General features: G+C 39.7%; 1 long non-coding RNA gene and 1 other non-coding gene across 2 annotated transcripts in view; both read right to left on the bottom strand.

Annotated features, from left to right (window-relative positions):
- The window catches only part of LOC145518225 (uncharacterized), a 51,295-nt gene extending 26,592 nt beyond the window's left edge, over positions 1-24,703 (bottom strand). The window contains exons 1-2 of the long non-coding RNA XR_014062765.1: positions 24,086-24,703; positions 7,230-7,333 (exon numbers count right to left, since the gene is read on the bottom strand). This is a non-coding gene — a long non-coding RNA (uncharacterized LOC145518225). The remainder of the gene's footprint in view (positions 1-7,229; positions 7,334-24,085) is intronic.
- Positions 19,725-19,831, bottom strand: LOC145519239 (U6 spliceosomal RNA). The gene has a single exon (XR_014063656.1). It is a non-coding gene; the product is annotated as a U6 spliceosomal RNA (small nuclear RNA).
- Positions 24,704-25,124: the final 421 nt, after the last annotated feature.

The raw sequence follows: 25,124 nt of genomic DNA on the forward strand, positions 1-25,124 counted from the left end.
CTGGAAAAGTCCATGGACAGAGGAGCCTGGTGGGCTACAGTCCATGGGGTTACATGACTGAGCACGCGTGCATGAGGGTGGAGGGAAATGGGTTGGTAGCAATAAACTGGTAGAACTAAAAAAAAAAAAGAAAAAGAAAAACCATAGCTTTGACTATACAGACATTTGTTGGCAAAGTAATGTCTCTGCTTTTTAATACACTGTTTAGGTTTGTCATAGTTTTCTTCCAAAGAGCAAGCATCTTTTAATATCATGGCTGCAGTCATTGTCTGCATTGATTTTGGAGCCCATGAAAATAAAGTCTGTCACTGTTTCCATTTTTTCCCCCATCTATTTGCCATGAAGTGATGGGACCGGATGCCATGATCTTCAGTTTTTGACTGTTGAGTTTTAAGCCATCTTTAGGACCCGAAAGATGGTGAACTATTATTCCTGGGCAGGGCGAAGCCAGAGGAAACTCTGCTGGAGGTCTGCAGCAGTCCTGACATGTAAATCAGTCGTCAGACCTGGCTATGGGGGTAAGACACTAATCAAACCATCTTATTTCCCTCTTCTGCTTTTCCTGTGGATAATGAAGACCACATACAGAGGTTGGTTTTGTAATGGCTCCAACTCCTCTTATAGATGCCATCATGGTTTGTCGTCTAAACTCTCACCAAACACAGGACTTTTGGCAGATAATTTTTGCCTCATTTGACCTCTTGAGGCCTAAAGAGACTAGTTCCACTTCTTAAGTCTGGCTTTAAAAAAATTACCAAAATTCTCCTCTAGCATGCTAGAGGTGTGAATGATATTATAAAAATTTTTTATTATATTTATTATTCATTTCCTCCTAGTCTTCTAGTATTATTGGTGTGAACAATAGGAAATTCATTCCTGGATTATTTTAGCTATTGCAGTTCCCTTTGAATCTCTTCAGGTGAAACCAATCCTTGTATTCATTCCCTCCAGAGAAGTGGGTTTCTTTTCTGTGCATTATTTTTCGTATATGAAAAGTGGATATAAACTTGCTATGCTTCTTCCCAAGGGAGACTTTGATAACCAAATGAAATAATACGGGTAAAAATTTTTTAAGTGTTCAAAAGCGGTAGATGAAAAAAAAGCAGTAGATGTCTTGTAGTAATAAGTGCTCATTATAAATAATGAGTGCTATCATTAAGCTGAGTCCCCAGTGGATCCTAGGCCTTGTGCCAAAAGCTTTACTGACATTATCTCATCTTCATTCTTATAACTCCATTATTCACATTTTACAGATAAGGAGGTTGAGTAATCACCTAATGGCACACAGAGGCAGAATTCAGGTCTGTCTTAGCCTATTGCTGGTACTCTTAGACATCATACCATATAGCCTCAATAATATTTATTGAATGTCCAGTATCCACTGTGATGATGTCACTTGGATGGTCTTCAAATAACAGAAGGTCTATGATGGCTTAGGTTGTCCCCCCCATTAGTGTAGTCACAGCTAGCAACAATAATTAAAAAATAACTTTGTGTATAGACATTTATACCACTTCGTTTAATCCTATCAACACTGCATTAACCAGAGCAGATACTGTTGCTGTTCAGTCGCCAAGTTGTATCCAATGCTTTGCAACCCTGTGGACTGCAGTATGCCAGGCTTCCCTGTCCCTCACCATCTCCTAGAGTTTGCCCAAGTTCATGTCCATTGAATTGGTGATGCCATCCAGCCATCTCATCCTCTGTCGCCCTCACTTTATTTAGTGAGGCTGGTAATCTAAGATCTCATAACCTGTTAAGTGTCAATGCCAGGTCTTTTCTTAGCTGGGTTTTGTGTTTGTTAATATCCATGCTCAGCAGTCAGGGGCACTTCTTACATGTCTATCTCTCAGATCAGAATTCTTCAAGTGGGCATTTGTTTATTGATCACGCCAAGTCTCCCACACTCATGGTTTTTATCCTTGGGGGCTGTATTACATCTCTTTGGTTGTTGTAACAAGTTAATACAAATTTAGTAGCTTAAAACAACGCAGATTTACTATCTTACAGTTTTGTAGGTTAGAAGTACAACATGAGGCTCCCTGGAATACAATCCAGCTGTTAGCAAGACTGTGTTCCTTTCTTGAGGCTCTGGAAGAGATGTTCCCTTGCTTTTTCTAGCTTCAGAGATTGCCCCCACATTTTCTGGCTCATGGCCCTTTTCTCTTTCAGCAAAGCCAGCAACAACTTGTAAAGTTCACCTCACATCCCGTCATTCTGGACTCCCCTTCTGCTTCCCTCTTCCATATTTATGGATCCTTGTAATTCCACTGAACCCACCTGAACAATCTAGAATAATTGCCCTATCTTAAGGTCATCTGCAACTTTAGTTCCCTTTTGCCATTTGTTGTTGTTTAGTCGCTAAGTCATGTCCAACTCTTTTGTGACCCCATGGACTATAGCCCATCAGGCTCCTCTGTCCATGGGATTTCTTAGGCAAGAAGACAGGAGTGGGTTGCCATTTCCTTATCCAGGGGATCTTCCTGACCCAGATTTTGAACCAGTGTCTCCTGTACTGGCAGGCAGATTACCACTGAGCCACCAGGGAAGGCCCTCCTTTTGCCATAGAAGCTAATTTATTCATAGTTCCCCAGGGGGATTAGAACATAGATATGTTTGGGGGCCATTATTCTGCCTCTCACAGGGGTTTATTTATGTTTAAAAGGAAAGCTCATCTACATTTAAGATTGATGAGTGTAGGTGGGTGGTGTGACTTTCCACAGTGGTCTGTAGATGTATTTCTACCATGGGAGAGGGGAGTGTTGACTCTTGATTTTTATGTAGGTGGGTTGGGCCTGCTCAGACAGACACAGCTCATTAGGGAGAGGTAGGGACCTGAGCTAGCCATGCCCACTGGTAGCCAAAGGTAGGTTGTTTATACTTTGCAGAGGCATTCTAGAATAATTGTGCTTGGCCACAGCTGCCATTCTTTTTTGCTTCCTCTATATTGGTTGAAAAAGTCCTGAGAAAATTCAAACTATACTCCACTGACCTTATAGCTCCCCCTCTTCCTTTTCTAAGTGACATTTAAGGGCTCCCTTTGTATATCTGATACATTCCAACAAAGTTTTTCATAATATTCCCCTACCCTCTTTTCAAATTTCAATAGGTAGCTTCCAGCTTCAATGAGATACCAGATATCGAATACCTAATATAAGGTAGATATTTCAGTCGGAGAATTTAGTTGCAAACTTACTTTAGTTAGTGCAAGCAGTACAGAAATTTGTTAAAACATATCAGTGTCTAGGAGGGCCAGAGAGTTAGACATGGAGGTTAAGGAACCAGGAACAATGCCCAGATTATAATGCTGAACACTTTAGAGATTGGACACAGTTCTAGACAGAAGATGCAATTCCTGGGCTCCTGGTCAGTTCTGCCTCTGTAGGCTGAATGCCTCCACACCACTCTCATCAGAAATAATTCTTTCTGGAATCTCCTTATTCATGTCACTCTTCTGAACTGGTGATTTTTCTGGATATTCCTGATTGACAGACTCTAAGTCCTATGTGTATATATGTATGTGTATCCCAGCCACAAAGGAGGCTGGTAAAGTGAGTTCTGGTTTCTATGCTGGGAAGTCAAGGATTCAAATGGTGAGGAATTATCCAAATAAATTAAAGATGTTAAAAAGTTGCCAGAAAGCTTGACAAAGATTTGCTATCTAGGTAATCAGTAAATAGAATCTCTTTTTCCCAGAAAAAAATTAACAAACTGGAATGGATACATAAACATGTTAGACAGCTGTATCTCAGGCAAAGTTCAGGCAAAGTTCACTATGAAACTTTATTATGAAAACCTTCAAATATATGCTAAACTTCAACTTTATATCAATTCTTGGTTAATCTTGTTTTAGTTGTGTGTTGTGCCTCATTTTCCCTGATTATTTTGAAGCAAGTGATAAACACCAAGTCTTTTCATTCATACATCTTTTGGCATGTATCTCTAAGAAATAAGTATTACTTGCGAATTTTCAGTTCTGGAGAAGCAGCAAGGCACATCCACTTGTCTGATTTTGCAATAGTACTCAGATTCCCCTTCAGGATCACAAATATTTATCTAGTAAACACTATGTGGAAGATACGGGAATAGGTAGCTCATATTCTTGAGGCGTTTACAACCTATTCATTTATTCACTCATTCACCTGGTTGATAAAAGGTTAATAAATACCAGCTATCTTTCCCATACCTGGCTCAATACAGAGATAAATAAAAATATCGTCATTGCTTACAGGGAGCTTTTTGTTGTTGTTGTGGACTACTTTTTAAAGTCTTTATTGAATTTGTTACGTTATTGCTTCAGTTTCATGTTTTTATTTTTTGGCTGCAAGGCATGTGGGATCTCAGAGAAGGCAATGGCAACCCACTCCAGTACTCTTGCCTGGAAAATCCCATGGATGGAGGAGCCTGGTAGTCTGCGGTCCATGGGGTCGCTAAGAGTTGGACACGACTGAGCGACTTCACTTTCTCTTTTCACTTTCATGCACTGGAGAAGGAAATGGCAACCCACTCCAGTGTTCTCGCCTGGAGAATCCTAGGGACGGGGGAGCCTGGTGGGCTGCCATCTATGGGGTCGCACAGAGTTGGACACAACTGAAGCGACTTAGCAGCAGCAGCAGCAGCATGTGGGATCTTAACTGTGTGACCAGGGATTAAACCCGCACCACATTCCAGTGATGGCAAAGTCTTAACCACTGGACCGCCAGGGAAGTCCCTTTCAGGGAACTTTGATAGAGAACAGACAAAGGTCTGATGTGTTAAATAAAAAAGGAGGAGATAATCTATTAGTTAGTTAAAGAGATGTCATAAGCACTATGTGATCACAGAATGAATCAAGAAAACAGACAAAATCCTCTAAGTTTTTATGGAAGATTTTTGATATGCTAGTTCCCAGTTACTCATCGGTAGAAATTACATACCTATTCAATGTAGTTGAATATCTCTGATTCAATGCAAGTACAGAAATATTAAACGTACTTTAAAACAGAGAGAAAGAACATTGCCTAACATATTTGCTAAAATTTCCTTTTGGAGGAATCCATAAAAGCACATAAAGCCCCCAAATGTATTGTTTATTTTTATGCAAATATCATGTTATCCAGAGTTATATCACTCAGAAGGAATATACTAGCAGATGTGTAACGTCAATGATTTGCAAACCCAAAGAGGCAAATATCTGACTTGTTATGGCTATAACAAGTTGGTTTGAGTGTGAAGAAGGAAATATAGCCTTCCATATATCTAAGTAAAACATGCATAAATGATACCAGAACTGAGCTGAATTTAAAAGTTTTCAACTCAGATTTTGTAAGAGCAGCAGTCTCCCAACCTTCCATTTCCATCATTTTCGGTGGAGACTGAATTGTAAACAAGGAAAGAACTCCATTTGGACAGGACAAATTGGTCTAGTGTTTGGACAATCCTCAAATTGCTGAACTCTGAACACATGGCCTACATAAGATAGCATATCCTTAATTGACATCATCCATAATATCTTGGGTGCCTGGAGGTATAAAGTGTAATAATTCATGTAAAAAAATAGGGCCAAAGTTACCCTAAAAGTAAAGTTAGAGTTTCCCTAGTGTGTATGGCAAACTAACCTGGGAGGGACAGTACCTTCTGAGTGAACAGGTACTTGGCTAGATTCTTTTTCAGCCTGCATTCTTTGTACATGTCACCTGATTTGGAAGTGGATGTCAAAAGGTTATAATAGTGACCAAGAAGCTCAAAAACAAATCGCTTTTCAAAGACCTTCCTTATGTTGAGCAATTGAATGGGTACTGCTATAGTCATAGGGAAAATTCTTTCTAAAATTTCGTGGAAGCTGAAGAAAAATGTGGAAAGTGAAGAAAGGGACAAGAACTTCCATGCCTTTGTCCACAGAAAGTGGATGTCAAAGGGCTGTCTGGCCTGTGACACTAGGGTTCTGCACTGTATCTTCAGGTTTCTGGAGGGAAAATGTGATTTCCTGAAAAGAGGTATTGATCAGCTTCTCCATTTTCATCATAAAAGTAGACTGGAGGTTGCTGATGTAACTTTATTCTTATTGTGCATTTGACTCCTCTAATTGTTTCATGGCTGTGCAGAATAGGATTAACAAGTCTGAATGGCATCTTTTGACAAGTTGGCTTATGAGGCTAGCCCTTGGCTAGCAATTGGGAATTTAAATTTGGGAGGGGTTCCCATGGTTAACTGGTAAGAGGGGCTCACTGAGCTCAAACTATTTGTACAAACTGTATGGTTTACGTCAAACACCTGATTTTCTTCTGGGAGTCTGGAATCTGGCTATATACCAAACAGGGGGTACCTATGTGACTGGCCTCCAATAAAAACCCTGGGTGCTGACTCTCTAATAAGCTTTCTTGGCTGGGAACAGTTCATCTGTGTCATCACAGCTTGCTGCTGGGGGTATTAAGTGCATCCTAAGGGACTGTCTTAAGAGAGGACTGAAAGCTTGTGCCTGGTCCCCTTGGACTTCGCCTCATGTACTTTTTCTTTTGCTGATTTTGCTTTGCCTTCTTTCACTGTAATAAATCATGGCCAGGAGGTCAAATATATGCTGAGTCCTGTAGTCCTCCTAACAAATGATCAAATCTGGGCATGGTCTTGAGATCTTCTGACACAGTTGGAAGATCTACTAGGCTTATTTAAAAGAAGCATGAGGGACTTCCCTGATGGTCCAGTGGTTAAGAATCTGCCTGCCAATGCAGGGGACCCAGGTTTGATCCCTGGTCTGGGAAGATCCCACATGCCTCGGGGCAACAAAGCCCATGTGCCATAACTACTGAGCCCACCTGCTGCAGCATCCTAGAGCCCATGCTTGGCAACAAGAGAAGCCACCGCAATGAGAAGCCCACGCACCTCAACTAGAGGGTATCCCCACTTCCTGCAACTAGAGAGAGCCCATGCGCAGCAACAAAGATCAGCACAGCCAAATAAATAGATAAAAGGAAAAGTATAAGAGGAGCATGAGAAGATGATGGCCATGAATTTTGGAGAATCGCCATCGTCTTTATATTTATTACACTTATGAAGGTAAGACCAGTGTGCTTTAGGGGGTGAGGTTATAGACCTTAGAATGGAAGAGTGTGAGATAAGGAGCCCAACTATGACTTGAGCAAGTAACTTTGCCAATTAAAGTTTCACTATCTTTACATGTAAAATGTAGATAACAATATTTATACCAAATAATTATTCCAGAGATTAAATGAGATAATGTGTCTAAAATTTACCTCTGTATTTGGCACAGAATCATAGTTCAATACTGTTGCTGTGATTAAAGGAAGACTACTGAGTTGTATCTTCAAATATTCTTCTAGTTGAAAAAATAGTGTATCTATGGTAGAGAAAAATCTAAATTATTCCTGGTATTGAAGAAAGATTACAGAAAGAAGGAACTATACTTATATATTATCTTATATACAATATATGCATTATATTTCATAATATTCAAATTTCATACATTATGAATAGAAAATATTCATAATATGTATGGGCTTCCAGGTGGCTCAGACAGTAAAGAATCTGCCTGCAATGCAGGAGATTCAGGTTCGATCCCTGGGTTGGAAGGATCCCCTGGAGAAGGTCATAGCAACCCACTCCAGTATTCTTGCTGGGAGAATTCCACGGACAGAGGGGCCTGATGGTTTCATGGGCTTGCAAAGAGTCAGACACCACTGAGCAACTTGCACTTTCACTTTCATAATATGTACATAAGATGATATTTCAACTTGTATTTTTTCACATCATAAAGCTAATACACACTGTTAAAAGCATTTAAATGATACAAAAATAAAAAAAATAGAGAGTGAAATTCCTCCATAATTTTACATCTTCCCTCCAAGATCTGGTGGTTATTCTTCTAGGTTTCTTTATGCGTATATAGACACACACAATTTGAAAGAAAAAGTGGATCACATTACCCATATTGTTTCATGTTCATTCACTAATATATCTTGGTACTTGGTATTTCCATGTCACTCCATGTAGGGCAACCTCTTATTTTAAAATGAGAGTTGGCTTCCCATTGTTCGGACATGCCATAGCCTGTTTAACTAAGCCCTTTCTGATGAACATTTGGATTAGGTGTAAACCGAAGTTATTATAGACAGGGTTCCCATAAGTAAATTCTACATTTTATTTTTAAATTTTTAAGAAGTCTTTTCACTGCATCATACAGCATGTGGGATCCCAACATGCGGTATCCCAGTTCTCTGACCAAAGATCAAACCCGTGACCCTGCAGTGTCAGCGTGGCGTCTTTACCACTGGACTGCCAGCGAAGTCCCAGTAAACTCTACATTTTAGAGAACAATTCCTGCTTTCTTCACTCCATTAGGAGAAATGTTGAAATTATGAAAAACGGGAAAAATATAAAGAAAAGTTTGGCTTTTTTCTCCTAACTAAATTGAGAGATAGACTTACTTAACCAGGAGATGTGGGCTGAGAGAGCTTGACTCATGCAACTTGCCTCCAAGAGCAACTTCAAGGTCAGGCAAGCTTAGACTACCAGCCAATCAGAATCTGATTTCTAAAAGAAAACCGAAATGAAAAAGCTGTGTTCAAACAAAATTGAGATTGTAAAAGGTTGTACAGTGATTGATGTCTCCTTAACAGTTTGGCCTGGTTTAGATCCTGATTTGACCCAGAATATATATGAGACAACTGGGGGAATTTGACTACCGACTGGATACTTGATATTAAGGAATTTTAAACAAATGCATTTGATTTGGTCATGATGTTATAATTATGTTGATTAGAATCCTCATGTTTCAGAGATACACACTGAGATCCTCGAAGATAAAATCATGATGTCTGGAGTTAGCTTCAGAATCATCCAGCTGGGGAGGAAAGAATTGTCTATACAAGAATATACAATGGGGCAAAGATAGTCTCTTTGATAACTGGTGCTGGCAAAACTGGACAGCTATGTGCAAAAGAATGAAATTAGAATACTTCGTAACACAACACACAAAGATAAACTCAGAATGGATTAAAGACCTAAATGTAGACCTGAAACTATAAAACTCATAGAGGAAAACATAGGCAGAAAACTTGGTGACATAAATCAAAGCAAGATCTTCTATGACCTACCTCCTAGAGTAATGGAAATAAAAACAAAAATAAACAAGTGGGACCTAATTATACTTAAAAGCTTTTGCACAGCAAAGGAAATTACAAACAAGGTGAAAAGACAATCCTCAGAATGGGAGAAAATAATAGCAAAGGAAACAACTGACAAAGAATTAATTTCCAAAATATACAAGCAGCTCATACAACTCAATACCAGAAAAACAAACAACCCAATCAAAAAAATGGGAAAAAGACCTAAACAGACTTTTCTCCAAAGAAGACATACAGATGGCTGACAAGCACATGAAAAGATGTTCAACACCACTCATTATTAGAGAAATGCAAATCAAAACTACAATGAGATATCACCTCATACTAGTCAGAATGGCCATCATCAAAAAGTCTACGAACAATAAATCCTGGAAAGGGTGTGGAGAAAAGGGAACTTTCTTACACTGTTGGTGGGATTGCAAACTGGTACAGCTGCTATAGAAGACAGTATAGAAATTCCTTAAAAAGCTAGGAATAAAACCAACCATATGACCCATTAATCCCACTCTTAGGCATAGACACTGAGGAAACCAAAATGGAAAAAATACATGTACCACAATGTTCATTGCAGCACTCTTTACAATATCTAGAACATGGAAGCAACCTAGATATCCATCAATAGATGAATGGATAAAGATGTTGTGGTACATATATACAATGGAATACTATTCACCCATAAAAAGGAACACATTTGAGTCAGTTCTAATGAGGTGGACAAACCTAGAGCCTATTATACAGAGTGAAGTAAGTCAGAAAGAGAAATATAAATATCATATACTAATGCAAATATATGGAATCTAGAAAGATGGTACCAATAAATTTATTTTCAGGGCAGGAACAGACATAGAGAACAAACCTATGGACATGAGAGAGGGGAGGAGAGAGAAGGTGAGATGTATAGAGAGAGTAACCTGGAAATTTACAATACCGTATGTAAAATAGATAGCCAATGGGAATTTGCTGTATGACTCAGGGAACTCAAATAGGGACTCTGTGACAGGATGAAGGGTGGGATGGGGAGGGAGACGGGAGGGAGGTTCAAAAGGGAGGGGACAGGGTGTACCTAAGGCTGATTCTTGTTGATATATGACAGAAAACCACAAAATTCTGTGAAGCAATTATCCTTCAATTAAAAAAAATTTTTTAAAGAATTGCCTATAAATGTGCATATGTGAGGGTGTGTGAGTAAATTGTATAAGTTGGGTCAAGGGAGTTGATGGTATCATTCTTTCTACTTTTATATATTGTGAAATTTTCTGTAAGAAGTTGAAAAAACTAGGCTTTGATGACTAATTATGTCTGTAGGGGCAGAAAGAAGTTGTGAAAGGATGTGACCGGTGAGGAAAGGACATTTTATCAGAGTTGACTGGTACTAATAATGGAATTTTATTTTCCTGGGCTTAGTCCAGGGGTATGGAGCTTTTTATTCTTAAGGTCACTGACTCATGGGAGGAAATGAAAGCAAAGCAGGACATAAGGTTTTAATTGTAAAAGATTTCTTTTAAATAAAGAGAAAGCATTGCCTTTAAAAATTCAAGAAAGAAATCACAAAATTTGAATAACTATGACTCTTCAGTAATAACAATGAATGAGAAATAAACATGCCCAAATTAATGTTTCAGTCAGTCAGTTCAGTCGCTCAGTCGTGTCCAACTCTTTGCGACCCCAGGGACTGCAGCATGCTAGGCTTCCCTGTCCATCACCAACTTCCGGAGTTTACTCAAACTCATGTCCATTGAGTTGGTGATGCCATCCAACCATCTCATCCTTTTCTCCTCCTGCCTTCAATCTTTCCCAGCGTCAGGTGGCCAAAGTATTGGAGCTTCAGCTTCAGCATCAATCCTTCCAATGAATATTCAGGACTGATTTCCTTTAGGATGAACTAGTTGGATCTCCTTGCTGTCCAAGAGTCTTCTCCAACACCACAGTTCAAAAGCATCAATTCTTCAGTGTTCAGCTTTCTTTATAGTCCAACTCTCACATCCATACATGACTACTGGAAAAACCATAGCTTTGATTAGATGGACCTTTGTTGGCAAAGTAATGTCTCTGCTTTTTAATATGCTGTCTAGGTTGGTCATAGCTTTTCTTCCAAGGAGTAAGCGTCTTTTAACTTCATGGCTGCAGCCACTATCTGCAGTGACTTTGGAGCCCCAAAAATAAAGTCTGTCACTGATTCCACTGTTTTCCCATCTATTTGTCATGAAGTGATGGGACCAGATGCTATGATCTTAGTTTTCTGAATGTTGAGTTTTAAGCCAACTTTTTCACTCTCCTCTTTCACTTTCATCAAGAGGCTCTTTAGTTCTTCTTCGCTTTCTGCCATAAGGGTGGTGTCATCTGCATATCTGAGGTTATTGATATTTCTCCTGGCAATCTTGATTCCAGCCTGTGCTTCATCCAGCCTAGCATTTCTCATGATGTACTCTGCACAGAAGTTAAATAAGCAGGGTGACAATATACAGACTTAATGTACTCCTTTTCCGATTTGGAACCAGTCTGTTGTTCCATGTCTAGTTCTGACCGTTACTTCCTGACCTGCATACAGATTTCTCAAAAGGCAGGTCAAGTGGAGGCGTGGGCCAGTGGTGGCCTGCTGCAGGGTTAGGGGCACTGAGTGTAGCAATACATGCATGGGACTTTTTGAAGGAGGTTGCCATCATCTTCATTACCTCCACCATAGTTTGGCCCCAGGTAAATAACAGGGAAGGAACACAGCTTCACCCATCAACAGAAAATTGAATTAAAGATTTACTGAGCATGGCCCCGCCCATCAGAACAAGACCCAGTTTCCCCCTGAGTCAGTCTCTCCCATCAGGAAGCTTCCATAAGCCTCTTATCCTTCTCCATCAGAGGGCAGACAGGCTGAAAACCACAATCACAGAAAATTAACTAATCTGATCTCATGGATCACAGCCTTGTCTAACTCAATGAAACTATGAACCATACCATGCAGGGCTACCCAAGACGGACGGGTCATGGTGGAGAGTTCTGACAAAACGTGGTCCACTGGAGAAGGGAATGGAAAACCACTTCAGTATTCTTGCCTTGAGGACCCCATGAACAGTATGAAAAATTAATGTTGCAAATAGTGGTAAATAAAGTGGTGTCAAAATTTATCTTAAAGATTAAAGGAGAGAGAAATTAGTCCTGATCTGGGTGGGGGTGTCAAACAGCATGGAACAGTGATTTGTTTGGTCAGTAGATCTGAATCCAAATCTCATCTCTGCCAGTTACTAGCTGTGATTCAACATTTAACCTCTCTGAGTATCAATTACAGGCAGAACATCTTGCCAAACTTACAGCTTTGCTGTAAAAAATAGAAATACTGACTATGAATGACATAATTCTTGGCACATAGATTAAAAGTAATAGTTATGACTGATCTGAGTTGTTGCATGGCAGAAATCAACACAACCTTGTATCTCAATTATCCTCCAATTAAAAAAAAAAGAGACTAGCTAAAAATAAATTGCAGTATGAAGAGAAGTAATAGTGTGGATATAATATTAACACTGTTTTCATATTCATTTATTCATTTTTTAAGAAATGATAATAAGTCAATATCTTTGGATTTAAAAAGTCATCTGTTTTTTGACTGACTAGCATTCATTCCCTCTTCCTAACAGGACAGCCAATTTCAAGCACTTCTCCTCTATCATGTGTAGCCTTGATGGGAGAGTAATTCCAGTGGGCTGTCTCTCACTTTCTCTCATGACCTTGGCAAAGCAAACTCTCTTTTGAGATTCTGACAACTGGTTTATCCCAGACATCCCGGAAGAGCGATCCTGCCAGGAAATAGATCCTTTAGTTCCTTCTTGCTCCTAGAGCTACCGAGGGTCCTGCCAGCTTCCAAGGCAAGTTCTCTTAGCTTCTTATTGATTTGCAGAGCTATCCATTTCTTCACAATAGCTCATTTGGTGGAGGTAGCCAGTGTTGGGTTTTCCCATTAGCAAGCAAAAATTCTCATTCTTTTATTCCAAATGACGGTTGCCTAAAGGTTCTTGGAGAAAGAAGCTATTGTAGGAAACAGAGCAAAGATGGGGCTTGAGGGAGCAAACTTCAGCAGAAAATTACAAGAGGAAGGAGGGGGAGACAGAGGAAGAAAGGCTAAATTTTTTACATCCCTTCCCTGTCCCAGCAATAGCCGGATCCACCTCTCAACTGAACCAGCTTTTTACTGTGGCCTGTGCTTCAGATCCTACCCCTCCAAACTGCCCAGGGCCTATCTGCAACTTCACAGGCACATTCTCATGCCTGTGTTTCCCCACCCACCAACCAAAGGCTTCATATCTCTCAACCAACCAGTCATTCCATCCCTGCCCCACCCCTGCCAAGCCCTCGGACCTGCCTCACTCATGTTTGTCTCTATTAGACAATTATTTTAGGTTGAAATGTTCAGGTGAAGATGACCGGAAGTAGGAAATTAAGACTTGTATCTTTTCACAGAAGCGCTCCTTTAAAAATAGAGTCTAGGTCTGTCAAATAGTTGCTTTTTAAACAAACATACTATGACATACCTAGACAGCATATTAAAAAGCAGAGACATTTTTTTGGCTAAGTAATATTCATAGAAAGGAATGTATTTGAATCAGTTCTAATGAGGTGGATGAACCTAGAACCTATTATACAGAATGAAGTGAGTTAGAAAGAGAAAGATAAATACCATATTCTAATGCATATATACGGAATCTAGAAAAATGGTACTGAAGAATTTATTTACAGGGCAACAATGGAGAAACAGACATAGAGAACAGACCTATGGACACAGGGAGAGCGGAGGAGAGGGTGAGATGTATGGAGAGAGTAACATGGAAACTTACATTACCATTTGTAAAATAGATAGCCAATGGGAATTTGCTGTATGGCTCAGGAAACTCAAACAGAGGCTCTGTATCAACCTAGAGGGGTGGGATGGGGAGGGAGATGGGAGGGAGTTACAATAGGGAGGGGATATATGTGTACCTATGGCTGATTTATGTTGAGGTTTGACAGAAAACCTGTCAAAATTCTGTAAAGCAATTATCCTTCAATAAAAAATAAATTAATTTAAAAAAAAAGCAGAGACATTACCAACAAAGCTCTGTCTAGTCTAAGCTATGTTTTTTCCAGTAGTCATTTATGGATGTGAGAGTTGGACTATAAAGAAAGCTGAGCACCGAAGAATTGATGCTTTTGAACTGTGGTGTTGGAGAACTCTTGAGGGTCCCTTGGACTGCAAGGAGATCCAACTAGTTCATCCTAAAGGAAATCAGTCCTGAATATTCATTGGAAGGACTGATGCTGAAGCTGAAGCTCCAATACTTTGGCCACCTGATGTGAAGAACTGATTCATTGGAAAAGACCCTGATGCTGGGAAAGATTGAAGGCAGGAGGAGACAGGGATGACAGGATGAGATGGTTGGATGGCATCACCGACGTGATGGACACAAGTTTGAGTAAGCTCCTGGAGTTGGTGATGGACAGGGAGGCCTGGCATGCTGCAGGCCATGGGGTTGCAAAGAGTCTGACATGACTGAGTGACTGAACTGACAGGAACTCAAACATCCAAGAAAATTAAACCTATTATAACCTGTTCAACCTATTAAAATCATGACCTCAGAGACTACTAAGTTATTCTAATAATGCACCTATTTCTCCTCAGATTTCTGAAACTCATTTTTGGTAGTTTCTTTCAGCACTTAAAGCCTGATTTTTCTCATCCTATGTATATATTCTGAGTGTCTAGCATGCTACAAACTTTGGGTCTGAGACCGGTTATAGTTCTAAAACTGTTAGCTTCAGAAAGGACACAGATACATCAAGCAATTATAAGAAACAATGGGGGAAGGGATAGGGAGTTTGGGATCAACATGTACACGCTGCTATATTTAAAATGGGTAGAGCTTCCCTGGTGGCTCAGTGGTAAAGAACCTGCCTGCAAATGCAGTAGACATGGGTTCAATCCCTGGTCCAGAGAAATCCCACATGCCATGGAGCAACTAAACCCATGTGCCTCAACTATTGAGCCTGTGCTCTAGAGCCCGGGCTTCACAACAAGAAAAGCCATTGCAATGAGAAGCCTGTGCACCACAACTAGAAAGTAGCCCCCGCTGCCTGCAACTAGAGAAAAGCCCCAGGAGCAAAAGACCCAGCATCGTAAAAATTAAATAAACAAATAAAATTATTTCAAAAATAAACAAAATGGATAACCAACAAGGACCTACTGTATAGCACAGTGAATGCTGTTCAAGATTATGTAACAACTTACATAGGAACAGAATTTGAAAAAGGATACACGTATATGTATAACTGAATCTCTTTGCTGTACACCTGAAACTATTACAACATTGTAAATCAGCTATATTCCAATATAAAATAAAAAGTTAAAAATAAAATAAAAGAGCTATGTCAAATCTTAAAAAAAGAAGCAGGAGATTCAGATAATTAATTTTTTTCTTCCTTTTTTATTTGATTAAAAAATTCTTTTTTTTTCTATCAAATAATTCATTCTTAAACAAGCAAGTATTTTTAGGACTATATACGGCTTGCAGAAAGTTCTTTGCAACATCCAAAACATGTGAGCAAATTGACATCTTTTAAAAGTAGTCATAGCTCTAGCACCTGAATTGTGGTTTCCAGACACTTATTTCCAACAAAAGAAGCCAAAGCTTTTAGGAGAAATAGCTGATTTGAAATCTGGAGCAGGAAATCTACCAGATAAATGTGGAATATCTTATCATACAAGAGGCAAGGAGCTGTCAAATACCATTGGGATCATCTCAAAATGACTCACAGAAGTCAATCTGAAGAGATTCCCACAGGCCAAAATGAACTGATTTGAGAATTAAGATTAATGGTGTGGATTAAAATTCATCAAATATGTTAACTCAGTGAATTCAAATGGTACTAAAAAGAAATTGGAGGATTGGGGAAAGAATCAAGCATTTATCCTCCTTTTCATTTACAAACTGTACAGTTAGGTAACTAGTCAATAAAGAGAAACATATTACAAAAGGATTATAGTTAACTTATTTTAAAAAAGGAATGACAGGTCTCCATCTTGCACATCCTAATAAAATAATGAATCACAGTGGTGGTGGTTTAGTCGCTAAGTTGTGTCTGACTTTTGCGACCCCATGAACTGTAACCTTCCAGGCTCCTCTGTCCATGGGATTTCCCAGGCAAGAATACTGGAGTAGGTTGCCTTTTCCTTCTCCAAACTGAACATCAAAGGTTGGAGACATTACAAAAAGACAGAGTCTGACTTCTCCAGAGGGAAAAAGCTTTCATCAGCTAATATAGGGCAACATTTCTCAAAGTGTGTTGTGTTAAATTCTGTCTCTATTAGATGTGATGCCAAAAATTATTTTCATCTTAAATAAGTTTGGGGAATGTGGAACACAGTATCCTTTCTTTCTTGATGATTCATAGTGCACATTAATATATTAAATTCCTTCAATAAACAATGAAAAAAAGGCAAGTCTGACATCATGGGCATCCTGATAGAAGAAACAAAGTTTTACCTTATGCAACATTCAAGAGAAACACTGAACTTGAACCTAATCAAGCCTCTAGAGTCAACTAAAGGCAATACATAAGAAGGCAGAGGGACATGTTAAATTATTCCATGGGGATGCAATCTGCAAGATTCAGATGGTGTAAAACTCTGAGGATCAAAAAACATAGTTTCTTCTACAAAGAAAGTTTTAGAGGAAAGGAAATTGAAGGGAGTCTACTAATGAAAAGAGATTTAAAAGATATATCAGCCAATCATAATACAGGAAGCTTGTTTAGATCCCGAAATTTTTTAATGCTAAAAAAGCTCCATTTATGACAGTTATGAGACAATTGGAGATTTGAACACTGACTATTTAATACTATTGAGGAATATTTCAGATGTAATATCAGCATACAGTTTTGTTTAAAAAGGGTCATTGCTTTTAGAGATTTATATATAAATGCATGGATATAAGGGATTTATTTTCAAAAAAACGGGGTAGAGAGAAATGAATGCGAGTTTGGCTGGGACCATGCGTTGGCTGGGGTTGATGGTTGTTGTGCTAGGTAATGGGTACGTGAGAGGTCATATTACTTTGTCTACTATTGTGTGTATTTGAGATTCTCAGTGGTAGAACATTTTTAAAAAGAATGGTTATAATTTTTAAGTGGCTCTTTAGTGTCATACCTCACAAAGGAAGAGAGTAGATCAAGGCAAGTCTATTTTTCACAATGTTTAGAAAGATAAATACCAAATGGTCATTGGTGGCTACCTCTAGGGATAGAATGACAAGGATGGAGCAGAGGAGATTTGATTTCTTCTTAAATACTCTTCTAGTCTTGTCTTTTAACAATAAATGTGTATGTACTTTTATATTATATAAAGTTTAAGAAAAAAATTTCTTTTTGTGTCAATTAACTTAGCTCAGATGATCACAAATACCCAGTTCCTCAAAGTAGCAAAAGCATTTTTATAACAGTCACTGAAATGAAAGAGTATCATATGTTTTGACATGTAAAACTCTGATGCATTTTTTGGAGCCTTGTGATGATATAGTTCTGAGTCATATACAAAATCAAATAGATCATATTAATGAGGCATAAATTGACTTTGGAAAATGAGTGTAGAGCCAAGGGAAACCAAGCCAAGGACTAGAGCCAGAGACTCCCCACCCACTCGGAGGCTCTATAATTTACTTGGCCAAATGGCCAGATCTAACAGGGATTGGGGACACCATATAACAAATTAAGGGGAAAAAATGTGCTTATGTTACTTACTCTTTCTTGCATGCCTGTGGCATTCAAATAGAAGCCAGGGTAGAAAGCACACAATATAATTTATGACAAATTTATATAAGAGCCTCCCTTTGTTTTTGTGATCTGTGTCTTCAAATATGTTATCTCAGTCAGGAGGTCATTTATTCATTCAATTTACCTGTGGTGGGAGGCAATATAGTATGATGGTAAATGCTTTTGTTTCTGTTTGCCGCAAACCCCATAGCAAGCATTTAAAGTGCAGCTACTTTGTGTACAGTGAGGTATGACAGAGGTAATTATGGCCATAACAACCATTCTTTCAATAAATATTTGTGGTGCTTCCTAGGAGCCATGTGCTATTATAAGTCCTGCAGAGAGAGGTGAACAAAGCAAAATTCCTTCTCTTAAGGAGTTTATGATCTAGTGGGATAGAGAGATAATAATATACAAACATATAATGTCAAATACTGATACAAATTTTGAAGAAAAACAAAGCAGGGTATGTAGATAGCTATGGGACTGCTACTGATGATCACATGTTAAAAGGCTACTGTGTGGCAAATGCAATAGTAGGAGCTTTGTATCCATAAGCTCAGTTAACTCCACAACCTATGTGAAGCAGGGATGGTAGAGTATTTCACTGCTACAGATGTGGCAAAGTGAAAGTTGCTCAGTCGTGTCCAACTCTTTGTGACCCCATGGACTGTACAGAATTCTCTAGGCCAGAATACTGCAGTAGGTAGCCTTTCCCTTCTCCAGGGGATCTTCCTAACTCAGGGATTGAACCCAGGTCTCCTGCTTTGCAGGCAGATTCTTTACCAGCTGAGCCACAAGGGAAGCCCAAGAATACTGCAGTGGGTAGCCTTTCCCTTCTCTAGCAGATCTTCCTGACCCACGAATTGAACCGGGGTCTCCTATATTGCAGGTGGCTTCTTTACCTACTGAGCTATCAGAGGAGCCCACAGATGTGGAAACTGAGGCTTAGAGCGGTGAAGGTCCGGGACATAGGTATACCTATGACTGATTCATGTTGCTGTTTGGCAGCAACCAACACAATACTGTAAAGCAATTATCCTTCAATTAAAAATTAATAAATTTTAAAAATCAAAAAAGAGGTGAAGGTCCTTCAGTGAATAAAGTGAAAAGCAGATTTGAACCTCCTCTTTCTTCCCCAACTCCCCTCCTGTTCCTTCCCATCCGCCCCCAATTTTAAACTTTGGGACCTTAACCATTATAATGGAGGCACAGTAGAGAGATGGCAAGTCTCATTAAGATGGAAAAATGACCTCTCTCTTATACCAATGGCCATGTTGTATGCTATCCCTGGGTCTCACTTTCTTCATCTACAAAACAAAGATAATCACACCTACTGAATAGAGTAGTTTTTATGATTATGTGGTAAAATATGTGTAAATCAGTAAGAACACATTGGTTTATCAAAAGTCCTCGATACATGTTATAGTCTCAAATATAATTGAGGGTCAGGTCATAAGGGGATTAATAAACACTGGGAATTTGCAGGTGGCACCTGATTACACAAGTCATGGGCATATCAGGAGACCTCTGGGTGTTTGGGGGGAGATTGGGAGAACACTAAAGGCTGACATCATCCACTTCACATTCGCCTCAGACAGGTCCTGGATGCATGTATAACGCGTGAAGAAACAGTAGCACCTAGATAGTTAACAAAACTGCTTTCTAAAAGAACAGCAGGGGATAGTACAGGTTGCTTTCTTTTAACTAATAAGGACCATCTCAACTTGCTGCTTTAATAGTGTTTCCTCAAACTAGCTGATAATCAAAATAATCTGGGGATCTTGTTGAGAGCAAAAACTCAAAGTTCCAGGGTAAACTATTTCTTTTTTTTTTTTTAATATGGAACGCTTCACGAATTTGCATGTCATCCTTGCGCAGGGGCCATGCTAATCTTCTCTGTACTGTTCCAATTTTAGTATATGTGCTGCCAAAGTGAGCACCCAGAGTAAACTATTTCTATGGTGGGAAAATTTTGAGGGCCACTAATGTAAAGAGAATGAAAGCATTTGTTCATCGCTTTATCCCCAAAACCTACAACAGTACCCAGTATGTAGGAACCAATTAATATTTGCCGAGTGAAATCTCTGTATTCTCACCTGCTTCCTATCATTCCTTCCCCAAACACAATGGGTATTTTACCTTGGTGAAATACTCTCTGAGATGCTCTGAATATTCAATTTAAGAGTTTTCTCAGGGGTGAGCCCTACATAGAGGAAAAAGAAGCTGAAATTTAAGGAGCATGGTCAGTATTTATTTGTTCCAAACTCTTCCTCTCTGTGTCCGCGAATGGTAGCAATTTCTACCACTGCAGCTCTTCTTGGGTTAAGATGTGTCTTCGGAAAATTTCAATTACCAGACAAAATACATTATACCAAGAGAGGAAGGATGTTGGAGAGAGCTCCAGGGGGTAAAAGCACTTTATTCATAACTTTATCACATATTGGGCTTCCCTGGTGACTCAGATGGTAAAGTCTGTCTGCAATGTGGGAGACTCAGGTTCGATCCTTTGGTTGGGAAGATCCCCTGGAGAAGGGAATGGCAACCCACTCCAGTATTCTTGCCTGGAAAATCCCACTGGACAGAGGAGCCTGGTGGGCTACAGTCCATGGGGTCGCAAAGAGTGAGAAACGACTGAGCAACTAACACACATAGCAGTAAGGAAAAACCTCAGGGCTTGGGGATGGCAGGCTAGGGGGAGCACATTGAAGCTGGTGAGGATGGGGGTTGGGGAGAGTTGAGGCTGGTGTGGGCAGTGTTGGAAATGGTGGTGAGCACTTGAAGACTACAGAGACGTTCACACTTGAACTTTTCCTAAGTAACACTTTGTCTATGGGGTGGGGCGGTGGGGGGAAGGGGTCAGGGGACATTAATGGCTCCAAGTGCTTGGTACACGGTTGACTCTGACCTGTTGAAATGTATTACTGAGAGTTAGCAGTTCAATTCCACAGACATTTTTGGAAACCTTCTAAGTGCTAAGGTTTGGGATACTGCCCCAAACTCTTCAGACCTGCAGCTGTTTCCCCAACACTGGGAGACTTTTGAAGTCCCTTTTCTTCTCTGTGACCAGAAAATTCTCTGAACAATATGCTGGAGAAGTCATTTGACTTACCTTGTCTGTTTATTCTTTCTTGGAGATCACCATTCTTTGTTATCTGATTGTTCTTTCATATATTCTATCCTTTACTTTTGATCATTTCAAACAAGAGAGTAAATCTGGTTCCCATTACTTCATCTTCCAGAAGTGGAAATATATGAGACATTCTTGATGCTTTTGTTTCTTACTCACTTTTGGTTTTAATTTGCCTTTCTCAAATGACTTGTGATGTCCAGCACTGTTTCATGTGCTCATTGGCCCTTAATTTATCTTTTCTGATGAAATGTCCATTCAAATCTTTTGCCCATTTTTTCTTTTTAATTGGGTTCCTTATCTTTTTATTCTTGAGTTGTAGGAGTTCTTGAGTTGTGTATCATGGACATGAGTTTTTCATCAGATATGTGTTTTGCAAATATTCTCTCACAGCTACAGAGTTTGCTATATCTCGTTAAGCAGAAGTTTAAAAATTTTTGATAAAGTCTAATTTGTTAATTTCTTTTTCATATGGTTATGCTTTCTGTGCCGTTTCTAAGAAATCTTTGTGTACTTCCAAGCCCTAAAGTTATTTTCTGTGCTTTCATAGTTTATTAAGATTAGGTCTATGTTTCATCTCAAATTAATTTTTGTGTATGATGTGAGCTAGGGATAAAGGTTAATTTTTTCCCTCATATGAGCACTCTGGGCTTCCCAGTTGGTGCTTGTGGTAAAGAACCCAATGCAGGAGATGTTAAGAGACACGAGTTCAATCCCTGGGTCAGGAAGATCCCCTGGAGCAGGGCATGGCAAGCCACTCCAGAATTCTTGCCTGGAGAATCCCATGGACAGAGGAGCCTGGAGGGCTTCTGTCCACAGGGTCACAAAGAGTTGGACATGACTGAAGCTACTTAGCACACATGAGCACTCAGCTCTTTCAGTACCATTTGTTGAAAAATAACAAACGGCTTCCATTGTGTTGCATCATCCTAATTTTTCAATCCTTTACTAGCACCAGTCTTGATTCTGGAGCTTTATTAAAGGCTTTGAAGTCAAATAGTCTAAGTCCTCCAACTTTATTCTTCTTTTTCAAGATTGCTTTGGCTATTTAGGTTGTTAGTATTTCCATATACGTCTTAGAATAAACTTGTGAATTCCTACACAAAACCTTAGTGAGATTATCATTGGAAATGCATTGAATCTATTGCATCAACAGATCAGTTGGGAGAATTGATACCTTAAAAACTGAGTCTTCCTACCCTTGCTATTTTAGTGTTCATAATTAAGTTTTGATGGAATATACTAGATTTAATATCATTCTAGGACTTCATCCATTGAATCTACACATTTATATTTATTGGTACAAAGATTTTAATAATTTTATTTACCTTATTTTTTCCTGTGCTGGGTCTTTGTTGCTGTGCAGGCTTTTCTTTCCTTGTGGCAAGTGGGAGCTACTCTCTAGTTAGGTGCGCAGTCTACTCATTGCAGTGGCTTCCCCTGTTGCAGAGCACAAGCTGTAGGGCCTGCAGGCTTCAGTAACTGAAATGTGAGGACTCAACAGTTGCAGTTCCCAGGCTCTGAAGCGCAGGCTCAATAGTTATGGCACACGGGCTTAGTTGCTCTGTGGCATGTGGGAATCTTCCTGGACCAGGGATGGAACTCATTGGCATTGGCAGCAAATTCTTTAATACTGAGCCACCAGGGAAGCCCCAAAGATTTTTATATTAAGCTATCTTTTTAATGTCTGCAGTATCTATAATATATCCTCCTCTCTCTTACCTATAATGTGACTTATGTCTTTTTTTTCTTGACCAATAATATTACTAAATATTTTTTAATTTTATTTTGATCTTTTCAAAGAACTAATTTCTGAATAGATTATTTTCAATAGGTTATCTCAATTTTATGTTAATTTTCTTTCTTACTAAATTCTGCTCTTTATTTTCTCTTTTTTTTTTCCTGTTTATTTTGCTGTTCTTTTTCTAACTTTCTGGAATTCATATTTAGCTCATTATATTTCAGATTTTCCACTGTCAACATTTACCTTTAAATATTGCTTCAATGAATCCTGCAGGTTTGTTGTGTATATTTTCATTAGAATCTAGTTCTAAATATTTTCTCATCTATTATGATTTACTTTTGACCAGCGTAGCACCAGGGGGTTTCCCTTGTGGCTCAGATGGTAAAGAATCTGCCTGTAATGCAGAAAACCCGGGTTCCACCCCTGGGTCACGAAAAGCTTCTGGAGAAGGAAACGGCAACCCACTCCAGTATTCTTGCCTGGAGAATTCCATGGACGGAGGAGCCTAGCAGGCTACAGCCCATGGGGTGGCAAAGACTCGGACATGACTGAGCAACTAACATTTTCACTTTTCACTTTACTTCAATATAGCACATCAATATTTGTTTCTTAATTTCCAACAGTAAATTTTACTACTTAATGCTTTGGTTTTGATTCCGAGCTAGGATGCATTATAATATATGCAATATTATTTCTCTATGTAATATTATCCCTTTGAAATTAGCTGAGATTCAACCTGTGTATAATCATCTAGGTCACTGTTACAAATGTCCAGGGAAATAATGTGTATTCTTTAGCTATTGAGTGGTGTGTTATAAATGACACGTTATACATATCATATAGAGGCAATATATAAAATTATGTATCATCTACACATAAATAATATGTAGCATCTTGTATATGTTATACATGATATAGTGGCATTATATATGAATAGAGACATTGCATACAATATTATATATATTATCTAAAGTATCACATGTTATATATGCTATAGAGGATATATACATCTGTATATATGTATACATATATATTAATTATTTTCTATTTTTTGATTGTTTCAAACAAGAGGGTAAACCCGGTCCCTACTATTCCATCTTGACCAGAAGTGGAATTACATGAATCATTCTTGATACTTTCATCTCCTAGTCGTTTTGGGTTTTAATTCACATTTCTCTGATAACCAATGATGCTGGGCACTTTTCCATGTGCTCACTGGCCATATGTAGGTATATACATCCATTAGGTCAGGTTTCTAAATTGCGTTATTCAAACCCTCCTCATCCTTACTAACTTTCCCCCCTGATATACCCCAACATGTACCTTTGGAGGCTACCAGTGTTCTGATCGTGGCTCTAGCGAGTCTGGAAGCTGCACAGGTACCATCATTAGGATAAAATTCTTTCTGAAGACCAGCCACGCCCGGAGCTAAGCTCCTACTTCCCCTCGAGGGAAAAGAAGCCCCGCGCGGGAGCTGCCCCGAGAGTCCAGGCGGAGAGAGAGTGGGGGTAGGGAGCGCCCCGCGCGGGGCGCGCGCGGGAGGCCCCAGGGACCGTCCGCCTGAGCGGAGGGTGCGGGGCGGGTTCCCAGATGTCCTCGAGCCGTCAGTAGTCAGTGACGCGGCGGGGAGGAGCCTTTCTCGAGGTAACGGGACGGCAGGAACCGTTCCCGAGTACCAGGTCCTGACGCCTGGGCCGCGCCCAGAAGGTACCCCCTGTCCGCACGCGGTTCCCAGCCAGGCACCTCTCTCTGGTGGAGCCTGTTTTCTCTTCCCTCGACTCTGGTGCCTCTCCCTCCCGCCCCTCCGAGTGCAGCCAGACTCCTGCTGTGCCTGCGTCTCCGGGGGCGCCTCCGCTCAGGCCTCCGCCCGCCTCCCGCACACCCTTCGTCAGGTGCCACAGGTGAGAAGGCATCGCTCGCTCGCTCGCGGCCGGCGCGTCAGAGCCCTCAGCGTGCCGCCGGCTGCGCCTGCGCACTCGCCACTAATTGCTCAAATACATTCATCTGCTTATGTTCTCAGTTACTGAGTAAGTATTTACACGTCTATTTTGATTTTGAACTTGCTTTTTACTCCTTAGAATTTGTCAGTATTCCTGAGGCTGTTAGGAATGGATGCAAATTTAAACTTACTAAGATTTCTGAAGGGGCTTTCCTGGAGGGTCAGATGGTTTCTGATGAACTGACCATTTATCTTTATATCTCTGGCAGTGTTTATTTTTAAACTATTCTTTTTCTATTGTCAGTGTGTCTCTGTCAGTGTTCTCTTGGTTAGAATTTGCCTGATACTTCTTTTAGGTGTAGGTGACATATGTGTAAGTATGGGAAGAGACATGTTTCAGTTCATAGAATTGAATTAATGATA

Source organism: Giraffa tippelskirchi, chromosome 8 (genome assembly GCF_054371585.1).
Source record: "Giraffa tippelskirchi isolate mGirTip1 chromosome 8, T2T-mGirTip1v1.2.pri, whole genome shotgun sequence".
Classification (NCBI taxonomy): domain Eukaryota; kingdom Metazoa; phylum Chordata; class Mammalia; order Artiodactyla; family Giraffidae; genus Giraffa; species Giraffa tippelskirchi.